The 12,286-nt window shown below is 40.5% G+C and overlaps 2 non-coding genes across 2 annotated transcripts; both read right to left on the minus strand.

The window, feature by feature from the left end:
- Nucleotides 1–599: 599 nt before the first annotated feature.
- TRNAL-UAA (transfer RNA leucine (anticodon UAA)) lies at nucleotides 600–683 on the minus strand. The gene has a single exon. It is a non-coding gene; the product is annotated as a tRNA-Leu (tRNA).
- Nucleotides 684–9,955: 9,272 nt separating this feature from the next.
- TRNAL-UAA (transfer RNA leucine (anticodon UAA)) lies at nucleotides 9,956–10,039 on the minus strand. Its single transcript has one exon. It is a non-coding gene; the product is annotated as a tRNA-Leu (tRNA).
- Nucleotides 10,040–12,286: the final 2,247 nt, after the last annotated feature.

Below are 12,286 nucleotides of genomic sequence, written 5' to 3' on the forward strand. Positions count from 1 at the left end.
TAGCATTTGCATTGTTATTTTATCTCTTTTTAAATATTAGTTAAGGTCAGTTTTTTATAATGTTTTATGCATCACCCTGTTGAAACTGCATTTGTGTACCTCGTTTTAATCGTGACAACGTTTTTTAGTTCTTTAAGCATTCTGATTATTGTATAGTTTCTGTTGTGTAAAGAATTTTAGATAAGGGCGCAAATAGCCATAGATGCTGACGCGCCCTTTTTAAACCCCACTAACTAACTAACTAAAATGTCTATGGAACACTTTGCCGAGCGCAAAAAGAATACACGCTGAATGTTACAATTAATCAGTCTAGTGTTATAAGTGGGATTAGTGTATTGTCGAATAGTGGTACGCAATCATCGCCGCAACACACGCAAAGATTTTCCCTCTCGTCAGCATCGTGGGCGGGCTCTTCCCTCTGGGTAATATCCTGGGCTGGACCGCGCAGTTCTTCTGCCTCTGTAAATACTGTTCACTACTGCTTGAAGACTGGTCCACATTCTGGTCAGGAGTCGACATCTGTAACAATTAAAAATTGAAAAAAATTATTACTTTTTCCACAGGTTGGATTCGAATCCTACAACAATAAAATATTGAAATACCGCATGTGGGATTTGAGCCCACGCCTCTACATAGAGAACTGAACTTAAGTCAGTCGCCTTCGACCACTCGGCCAATGCGGCTTATTGTACTCACCTTATCCCCAACGCCTTTGTATGTTGCACAGCCATCGCTGCAAGGATGTCCCCAGCTTTGTAATCCTTCACTCCTTGGGTCGCTGCAGCAGTAACTATGATACCGACCGTCGCACATCTCCGCATGCGAGGCCTCGGCTTGGTCAACGTCCTCTATGAAGCTTAAGGCTGGTGTACCACACAAGTACACGTGCGATGTTTCTTCATGAAGTTGATTATCTCCATATATTTTCATCAAATTCCTAGGTTTTGAATATGATTTGATTAACTTTCTTAGGAATTTCCTCTTCGGAGCAAAGCACAATTGAAAACCTTCCGACTTGATGAATCCTGTTGAATGCTGTTAACTCCTGAATACTAGTAAAAGTAAACCACCTCGAGCTGTTGTAGCTTTATTTAATATATAAGTACACGCCCCTTTATAATTCCCACCATATACTTTCAGACATTAATTACAGCTAATACAACACGACAATGAATGTCATTCGTCAGCAGAAGATTGTAACTCCTCCAACACCTTTTGCTGAATTTAAACACGCGTTGGACCTCATGCTGAGCCATGCGTGCTATTACAAGTTCTCTACTTTCCCTTCAATATCGCTGTCTTTATAACTTACGATTTCATAGCTATCTTGTTTATTACCACTGTTACATTGTTCATACACTTTGCACTTTTTATTACATATTCTGAAATCAATAGTTGAATTCCATGTACGGGGTTTGTTACAAATCACCCATTGCTTTTCACCATCACACTCTTCTATATGATGCATAGACTCCATTGTGTAACACGAATTTTATAACCGTGCACTGTCGGGTTTCACACGTTCTCGGTTGACACTGAATGGTATGAAAATATTGAGAAGATAAACCTTTGGTGGCGAAAAATCCCTTAGATGTTACACCGGCGATAGCACTTGAAGCGCCGCCGTCAGTTTTAGTACGACAGTTACGTTTCTGCAGCTTAGCAAGTATTTATATTTCGCGAACTTGAAGCCACGGTTCCGTTGATTCACGTCGCGCTGTGTGATATCTTATTCACCGAAATGAGAAGTCATTTTTAATGAAACTTTATTTATTTTAAATCCTGAATTGCCGGTTCTGTGGTGTACAATTCCCTTAATCTGAACTACATGTCAGTTAGGGACTAAGTCAGGATTTGAACCCAAGACTTGAGACGTGAACCTGCTGGTCGGTTATTACAACTCCGACGACAACTAAACGAAAGAGGGCGAGTGAAGAAGAAGAAGAATATTTGTGATGTCGGCGGCTTGCCGTCGACGCCTGTATTAGGGACTTAACTGCCCTCTTCAGGCCGTGTGTTTTTGCTTTGGAGGTGGGTTCGGCGATCGTCGAATGGTGGGTGGTGGGAGTGCTCATGATGTAGTTTTGTGCTTTTAACGTGCGAAAAGGGGGGGGGGCCTAGGTTGGGAAGGAAATTTGTGTCTTATGTGTGTGGTGGGATATTTTTTTTTTTTCTTCTAGTTTTTGTTTTGTAGCCAGCGCTGCGACGGTGAGGTTCAGAGGGGTTGTAGTAGGAAATCGTTGAATTTTTCGAGGAGATGGTTGACGGTAAGGCTTGGATAAGGGGGGGGATTTTGGAAAAGTTCCTGGATGAATGGTCTGTCTATTGCAAGTGCTACATATTTAATGTTCTTTTGCCTAATATATTCCGCTATTGGTTTGATTTTGGACAGAGCATAGACCGTGCGACTGTTTGTGTTTCTGGGCAGGTGTAGTGCCCAGCGTATTAGTCTCCGTTCTGTTGCTGCCAGGCCTTTCAGCTGTATATCCGCTACCAACGAGAACAGTTGCGATGCATAGAGAATAGCTGGTCTAATAATAGATGTATAAATTATTAAATTGGTCCGCGGGTTGGGGCCTGGTCTTTGTGGGGGATGGCCGGAAATGTTATAAAGTAATTTGATCGCCAATGCTATTCTGTTTCGAACGTGGTAAATGTGGTGAGTTAATTACAGTATTGGTAATTTTGACGCCCAGGTATGTTAGATGCCGTTGATAGGGGATGGGTGTATGATTAATGAGTATGGGATAGGTGTCTCTGATGATGGGGGAGGGGAAACGTTGTTTTTTAATGAGAATAACCTGTGTCTTATTAACATTAATTCGTAGACGCCATTTCTGCAGCCACTGGGTGAAAAGTTGTAGTTCTTTGGTAATTCTTGTTGCTGCAAGCCGCAGGTTCTGTGCTGCAACTGTGTAAACAGTGTCGTCGGAAAACTGTCCTAGTCGAACATTAGTCTGTCGTGGTGTCGGAATGTCAGCCACAAATAAATTGTATAAGAGGGGCGATAGCACAGTTCCCTGTGGAACACCTCTGTTGATGGTGAGGTGTTCCGATAGTTGATGGTTAATTTTAACTTGTGCTGTCCGGTTGTTTAGGAAGTCAGAAATCCATCGAATTATTTGTGGTGGTAGTCTCATGTCGGTCAGTTTGTAACGTAGTCCGTCATGCCAGACTATGTCAAATGCTCGTTGTAGGTCTAAGGCCACTATGGCTGCTGTTTGTCCTTGTTCCGTAGCTAGTTCTGTGGGGGTCAGTATTTCGAGTAGTTGGTCGACAATGTTAATGTGGGGTCTGAAACCTGCTTGTGTGTTGGGTATTAGTTCTGCGTCGTCTATGTGGAGTTGTAGTCGTCTGTTTAGTATTCGTTCGAGTAGTTTGCATATTGTAAGCGTGAGACTGATTGGTCGATAGTTGTTTACATTTGTAAGGTCTTTTTGGTCGATAGTTGTTTACATTTGTAAGGTCTTTCCCTGGCTTAGGGAAAAGTAGTATGTGTGCGCGTTTCCATCTCGGGGGAAGAGCGCCCAGACGGAAGCTGGCGGTGTAAATTGCTGCAAGAAACTCCACGGCTTTATTAGGGTAGTGTTTAAATAGAATGTTTGGGATGTTGTCCGGGCCCGCTGCAGTGTTTCGCGTTCTGTAAATTGCAGCGGATACTTCATTTGTAGTGATGTCCGTGGTCAGTGGTGTGGGTGGATTACTTGGTTATGTGGGCTGCTATTCTTGCCAGTGGTGTGTATAGTTGGGGGTTAGTTTGAATGTGGTTTGTGTTTCGGGTATAGTTGTTTGCATCGAAACAGGGTTCGTGTTGCGATGCATGTATAGATTGCAGGTGATTTTTAAAAATGTGTAGTTTGGTTGTAGTCCGTAAAATGTAATTGTCTTATTTAAGTGGATATGTGGGTGTTGTATTGCCGCGTAGTTTCTTAACAAGTTGCCAGAATTTCCCGCGATTGTCTTTTTTATTTTGGTCCAGGTTCGACGCTAGTCTTTGTCGCTGTCTCGTTTCGAATCTGTTAATTGCGTCCCGTTCTTCTTGTTGTAGTTGTCAGTAGAGGCGTCTGTTGTCTTCTGTCCGTATTCTCATATAGAGTCTATGAACACGTCGCTTGGTTTTAATCAGTTTGACAATGTCTGTCGGTAGTTCACGTCTGTGTCTGTTTTTTTTTTGTTTTGTTTTGTGTGGAATGGCTTTTAGTCGCGCTTCATTCGTTACGTGCAGCAGCAAATTGTCGGCTTCGATGAGGGATTTTAGGTCGGTGATAGTTGGAGGAACGTCCGGTAATAGGTCTGTTAAATGGGTTCTAAATTGTTCCCAGTCTGCTTTGTGATACGTGAAGGTCGTTTGGGGAATCTTGGCCTGGGTAGGTATCCAATTGGGGTGGCGATTTGGAGTCTTAGGCAGCAGTGGTCTGAGTTTAGTAGTTCAAGTACGTCCGTGTATATAACTTTGTTGCGTAGCGTGTGGGTTACGAGGATTTTGTCCGGTGAAGTGAGGTTCCGATGGTTAGGGTTATCCGGGGGTCTTGTGGGTCCGGTTGGTATACCTTATTTTATTTCAAGGAGTGCAGTTCGGTGTTTCCTTTGAACACCCACTTACAAATTTATGACTTCCTACATAATCACCTCTGACAATTCCATCCTGTCCCCTCGTCCAAACATTGCACAGTTGCCACAATCCTGCCACAATCCTGATGACCCTCGACGGCATTCTTGGAATTCGGAAAAGACGCGGCAAGTCTGCCTCCACGTGGATTTGACGGGAGTCTGTCAATGCTTCTGAACAAGGGTTGTGATTGGTTACTGACAGGAGAAGACAAGATTTCCGTCACAGTAAGGAAGACATTTATTTATGACAACCAATTAGTAGGGGACAGTAGAAGGTCTGTCGGCAAAGTCCTTTCTATGAAACTGCACTCCATGAAAAAAAATACAGTATATTATGCGGTAGGGTAAGTTTTGTAGAAATTGGTTTAAAGCGGCTACACACGACTCAATCTGCAGGGTCCGATTTGCAGGGACCCTGCCGATCGGGTGGTGTGTAGGCTTGCAGGGACAACAAACCTCTTGTCGGGTGGTTGGTTCGGGCAGCCACCCAATCTGCCGACTCCCCCACTCCAACACCCTGCAAGTTGGGTCGTGTGTAGCACGATCGGGCCGATTTCTTGTCAGTTGCAGCTTGCAGAAGTGGCGTTTATGAAGAACTGAGGGCAGTGACAGTGAGTGCCACGTGAAATGAAGGAAAAGGAGAAAAGTCTGGAAGGATATTTTTCAACTGTATAAAGATATGCCTTTTTTATGGGACATTTCAAACGCAAATTATCTGAACAGAGATATGCGTAATCAGGCTTCATAAATTCTTCTCGAAAAATACAAATTATGTAGTGCACAGCATGCCAACACAATAGGATCAACGTTATCAACATGCACACCTATGTATGCTTTGTCGAAAATATGAGAAGAGTTTAAATGTTTTCTTATTTTTAAGAGGTTAGGTACAGCTTACAGCAGTAAAATTTTGGAAATATTAAACTTTTTTTTTTTCCTCCATTACTGTATCTTGTACAATAATGAAAATTAATATGTATAAAACACTGTCCTTCTGCTTACTTACTTACTGGCTTTTAAGGAACCCGGAGGTTCATTGCCGCCCTCACTTAAACCCGCCATTGGTCCCTATCCTGAGCAAGATAAATCGTCTCTATCATCAAATCCCACCTCCCTCAAATCCATTTTAATATTATCTTCCCATCTACGTCTCGGCCTCCCCAAAGGCCTTTTTCTCTCCGGCCTCCCAACTAACACTTTATATGCATTTTTGGATTCAGATAATGCAATATAATATTTGTTTTATTCAGTCTTATGACAAATCAATTATTAAAACAATGACTTATATTTCATAACATGTAGTCACTGAGTTTTATATAAATAAGTTACGAACGTTTTAGCCCATTCAGGCATCATCAGGTTCAGTGTACAATATCTCATTATTAAACTTTAATAATGAGATATTGTACACTGAACAAGTTACGAACGTTTTAGCCCATTCAGGCATCTTCAGGTTCAGTGTACAATATCTCATTATTAAACTTTAATAATGAGATATTGTACACTGAACAAGTTACGAACGTTTTAGCCCATTCAGGCATCTTCAGGTTCAGTGTACAATATCTCATTATTAAACTTTAATAATGAGATATTGTACACTGAACTTGAAGATGCCTGAATGGGCGAAAACGTTCGTAACTTATTTGTATAAAACTCAATGCCTACATGTTATGAAATATAAGTCATTGTTTTAATAATTGATTTTTCATAAGACTGAAAAAACAAATATTATATTGTATTATCTGAATTAACATTGACAATCTGAATATTTACAGCATGCTTTCTAAGTTAATTTCTGGATTCGCCCATACGTGCTACATGCCCTGCCCATCTCAAACGTCTGGATTTAATGTTCCTAATTATGTCAGGTGAAGAATACAATGCATGCAGTTGTGTAACTTTCTCCATTCTCCTGTAACTTCATCCCTCTTAGCCCCAAATATTTTGCTAAACACTTTATTCTCAAACACCCTTAACCTATGTTCCTCTCTCAAAGTAAGAGTCCACGTTTCACAACCATAAAGAACAACTGGTAATATAACTGTTTTCTAAATTCTAACTTTCTGATTTTTGACAGCAGACTGGATGATAAATGCTTCTCAACCGAATAATAACAGGCATTTCGTATATTTATTCTGTGTTTAATTGTTACTTTTGCTCCCAGGTATTTGAATTTTTCCGCCTCTTCAAAAGATAAATTTCCAATATTTATATTTGCATTTCGTACAATATTCTGGTCACGAGTCATAATCATACACTTTGTCTTTTCGGGATTTACTTCCAAACCTATCTCTTTACTTGCTTCAAGTAAAATTTCCGTGTTTTCCCTAATCGTTTGTGGTTTTTCTCCTAACAAATTCACGTCATCCGCATAGACAACTGTCCTCTGTGAAAAAAAAAATATATATATATATATAAATTTTTACGGTTAAAAAATGATTTACTTTTTTTTTTTTAAATTCAGTTCAGTGTGCAGTGATGATGCGTTTCCCTCATAACTCAAAAACTATCTAACATTCTGTGAAGGAATTTTTGTTGTGTGTATTTATGCACGTCATATCTACAATATGATGCAAGATCACTTCTCTACCGTTAATAGATTGTCTGATAAAAAATAAATTCATTTTAAAAGTGGTCAAACATCAGTATTTTCTATTACACAAAATAAAAAAAAACTATTGTTTATTAAGAACTGTAGTTGAAAGAGCATGATATTGTAAACATGAGTTTCAGCAATAAAATAAAAAAAGAGAGAACATGAAAAGTTAACAAGTTTTTAAGTTATGAGGGAAACGCTTCATCACTGCACAGTGAACTCTCAACATTTTTAATCTTGAAAATATATATATATATATTTCTAAATATTTTTTTAATCGGAAAAAATTTTCTTCATATAGTACCTGTTCATCGTTCTGTAACAACAGACTCAATGCAATTCCAACTTTTTGAAACTTGGAAAGTGAACGAGCCATGATATATCTTTTCACAACGGAGCGGATCAGCCTACTGCAAGTTGGGTCGTGTGGAGAGCAGAACCAATTCGTCCGACCCAACCGCCCTGCAAATCGGACCCTGCAGATTGGGTCGTGTGTAGCCGCTTTTAACAGTATTCCGGAACGGTTGTTAATGTTGTCTCCGAAGTTTGTGTGGTACGTATTTAGGTCACCGAGTATTAATGCTTTGTGGTAGGAGTTAAGGTAGGTGAAGAGGTCCAGTGGAAAATCATGAGAGGGTGGGAGGTATATTGCACAGGATAGGGACCGATGGCGGACTTATGTGAGGGCGGCAATGAACCTTCGGGTTCCTTAAAAGCCATTTGTAAGTAAGTATATAGTAAAAAGGTACAAATTCAGAAATAGCAAAACTCCTCACACTAGAAACACTAATTACGAAATACCCAGTTAATGACTCATGTTTATATACAGTAGATGGACCCCTCTTTAATGAGGAAGAAGGGACTGGAGCAGGTAGAACTATTCTCTTTCATAAGATTTCTCCATTTAAAGGGTTTTTAATTTTTCTTGTGTCAACTTCTCTTTGGAAATCTCAATTTGTAGCTAGAAGAGTTTCCAAGCCTCGTTTCTTTCTTCTTCTGCAAACTTTATCCTTTGGTGCAACTCTTCCATTTTTTTCTTGCAGTTTCTCTGCGAAAGTCGTCTTTAAGTGAGGTCTCCGCCTCTTTGACCGTGAGGTTCCATAAGTGGAGGGACTTCTATTTCTTTTCAATGCCCACTCGTAGATTGACATTCCAATGTCCGCTCTATTGGTCGCTCCTCAGAAAGATGCCTAGCAATATCTATTGCAATCCTTTTTATTGTACGAGGCGCATCCAGAAAGCAAGTTTCCCTATTTACTACTACTCCACTCTCTCACATCGTGACCGAAGTGATATAAGGAACATGGGAGGTCATTGACATCATCGACGTGGTCTAGCGGATGTGAGGATGATGGTATATAAGCAAAATATATTGTATAGGAACAACCACTGTCTTCAATTTCATTGTTCGTCTTGTATCCTAAGACTGACGCGCAATATGGACTTCTGGATTTCACTCAAGGGTGAAATCGGAATTCATCGCAAAGGAGATAGCTGTATCATCAGGCAGTTCTGGACTACTGGGAGACCACTGCCGAACACTTATCCCGATGAAACATCGCAATGATATGTCGAGAAATACGTCCATGAAATCCCGTAGGGTACCGGCTACATCCAATATTCAGAGTTACCATCATTTCTTGAGAACATTCTTGCTAAATATACCGCAGTGTACGTTAAAGGTGTGCAAAAGAAACTGTTCTTGGAGAAATACATAAAAAAATTAATGATTTGAAATATGGATGACTTGGGTTGTCCAAACTTAGCAGCATTGCAGATAACTTTCTCAACAAAAACATATTGCATGTACCATGACTTCAATAATATGAAATGTGCTCTGCAAAACGTAAAAATTCTAAAGAAATGGTAAAATACTAATACTAATGAATAATTATTGTGGAGCATTTCAGTTTTTGTCTACAGGCAAACTTTTCTTTGTAGTTAATAATGTTATGCAATAAATGTAAGAATATTTAACTATATCTCAATTGTTTTTCTTTTTTTTTTTTTTTCCTTAATTTTCCTCAAGTGCATACTCCCATTCCTAATATGATCACATTAAATTTTTTCCCACTTAAGGTCTGGGATGGAAAGGTTACCCATTCGCCCACCCTAGGCTCCTAATTATGAAAATGGTTCCTATGTAAGGTGTAGTATAGGATGACATAACGGGAAAACAATTTCTTTTTCTATGAATAACACCAATAATACTTTAAATATTGAACTTTATTTTTAAAAAACTACAAACACAGACTACGCACGCACACACACACAAACTATAATAACTGCAAACCACACACACACACACACACACACACACACATATTATAAAAAATAACCAGCAAAACCACACAAAACACGCTATACAAAACACAGCCTATGCACACACATAAAATGTCTATTGAACACTTCGCCGAGCGCAAAAGGAATACACGCTGAATGTTACAATTAATCAGTCTAGTGTTATAAGTGGGATTAGTGTATTGTCGAATAGTGGTAGGCAATCATCGCCGCAACACGCAAAGATTTTCCCTCTCGTCAGCATCCTGGGCGGGCTCTTCCCTCTGGTCAGTATCATGATCTGGACCGCGCAGTTCTTCCGCCTCTGTCTGCAAATACTGTTCACAACTGCTTGAAGACTGGTCCACATTCTGGTCAGGATTCGACATCTGTAACAATTAAAAATTGATAGAATTATTACATTTTCCACAGGTTGGATTCGAATCCTACAACAATAAAATATTGAAGTACCGCATGTGGGATTCGAACCCACGCCTCTACATAGAGAACTGAACTTAACTCAGTCGCCTTCGACCACTCGGCCAATGCGGCTTATTGTACTCACCTTATCCCGAACGCCTTTGTATGTTGCACAGCCATCGCTACAAGGATGTCCCCAGCTTTGTAATCCTTCACTCCTTGGGTCGCTGCAGCAGTAACTATGATACCGACCGTCGCACATCTCCGCATGCGAGGCCTCGGCGTGGTCAACGTCCCCTATGAAGCTTAAGGCTGGTGTACCACACAAGTACACGTGCGATGTTTCTTCATGAAGTTGATTATCTCCATATATTGTCATCAAATTCCTAGGTTTTGAATATGATTTGATTAACTTTCTTAGGAATTTCCTCTTCGGAGCAAAGCACAATTGAAAACCTTCCGACTTGATGAATCCTGTTGAATGCTGTTTACTCCTGAATACTAGTAAAAGTAAACCACCTCGAGCTATTGTAGCTTTATTTAATATATAAGTACACGCCCCTTTATAATTCCCACCATATACTTTCAGACATTAATTACAGCTAAAACAACACGACAATGAATGTCATTCGTCAGCAGAAGATTGTAACTCCTCCAACACCTTTTGCTGAATTTAAACACGCGTGCGCACCGTTCACGAACACAAGTTCTCACAAGTTGGACCTCATGCCGAGCCATGCATGTTATTACAAGTTCTCACAAGTTGGACCTCTTGCTGAGCCATGCGTGTTATTACAAGTTCTCACAAGTTGGACCTCATGCTGAGCCATGCGCGCTATTACAAGTCCTCACCAGTTGGACCTCATGCTGAGCCATGCGTGTTATTACAAGTTCTCACAAGTTGGACCTCATGCTGAGCCATGCGTGGTATTACAAGTCCTCACCAGTTGGACCTCATGCTGAGCCATGCGTGGTATTACAAGTCCTCACCAGTTGGACCTCATGCTGAGCCATGCGTGCTATTAGAAGTCCTCACCAGTTGGACCTCTAGCTGAGCCATGCGTGCTATTACAAGTCCTCACCAGTTGGACCTCTAGCTGAGCCATGCGTGCTATTACAAGTCCTCACCAGTTGGAACTCATGCTGAGCCATGCGTGTTATTACAAGTTCTCACAAGGTGGACCTCAAGCTGAGCCATGCGTGCTATTACAAGTCCTCACCAGTTGGACCTCATGCTGAGCCATGCGTGGTATCACAAGTTCTCACAAGTTGGACCTCATGCTGAGCCATGCGTGTTATTACAAGTTCTCTCAAGTTGGACCTCTTGCTGAGCCATGCGTGTTATTACAAGTTCTCTCAAGTTGGACCTCATGCTGAGCCATGCGTGTTGTTACAAGTTCTCTACTTTCCCTTCAATATCGCTGTGTTTATAACTTACGATTTCATAGCTATGTTGTTTTTTAGTACTGTTACATTGTTCATACACTTTGCACTTTTTATTACATATTCTGAAATCAATAGTTGAATTCCATGTACGGGGTTTGTTACAAATCACCCATTGCTTTTCACCATCCAACTCTTCAATATGATGCATAGACTCCGTTGTGTAACACGAATTTTATAACCGTGCACTGTCGGGTTTCACACGTTCTCGGTTTACACGGAACGGTATGAAAATATTGAGAAGATAAAACCTTTGGTGGCGAAAAATCCCTTAGATGTTAACACCGCCGATAGCACTTGAAGTGCCGCCGTCAGTTTCAGTACGACGACTAAAATGATCAGCCACCAGACCCGCACTAATACGTTCATTCCTATCTTCCAACTCCCAGGTTGTTATAATCATATTACATTCAGAAAATTCTTTCTCCATTAAGACGGCTTCAGGAGCATGTGACGTGACTACATAAAAAATCTCCATTATTTCCAAAAGATCTAAGATCTACTCTTTCACTCCTTGTTAGTACAACATCTTCCATACATCCATCCATCAGCTCTCTCAATCCTGAGTTGCTTCACTTTATCATCAGAATTATAAATTTTCAAGTTTAATTTTATGTCGTCTGTCATTTGATGCTGCTTCATATGTACAACTGCGACGCCTTTACACATTTCCACTTTGTACACTTCTGCCGTTTGATGTGTCTGTAAGTTATATTTTCCTAAAATTCCACACACCTCAGTTCCTAAGAATACGTTATTGCCTAGGGAAAATTCCATATTTAAAAAGTCTTTGCTACACACGCTAGCTGATGACTTCAAATTCAACTGTCTATAATTAAGTCGACCTCCTGCTTACACTCCTTCACGAGCACGTTTCCAAAGCTCCGTTCCGCCGAGCGTTTAGCTGGATGTAGTTGCCGCTTGAAGATTTGCTGT

The sequence above is a fragment of the Periplaneta americana genome, chromosome 1 (assembly GCF_040183065.1).
Source record: "Periplaneta americana isolate PAMFEO1 chromosome 1, P.americana_PAMFEO1_priV1, whole genome shotgun sequence".
Lineage (NCBI taxonomy): Eukaryota > Metazoa > Arthropoda > Insecta > Blattodea > Blattidae > Periplaneta > Periplaneta americana.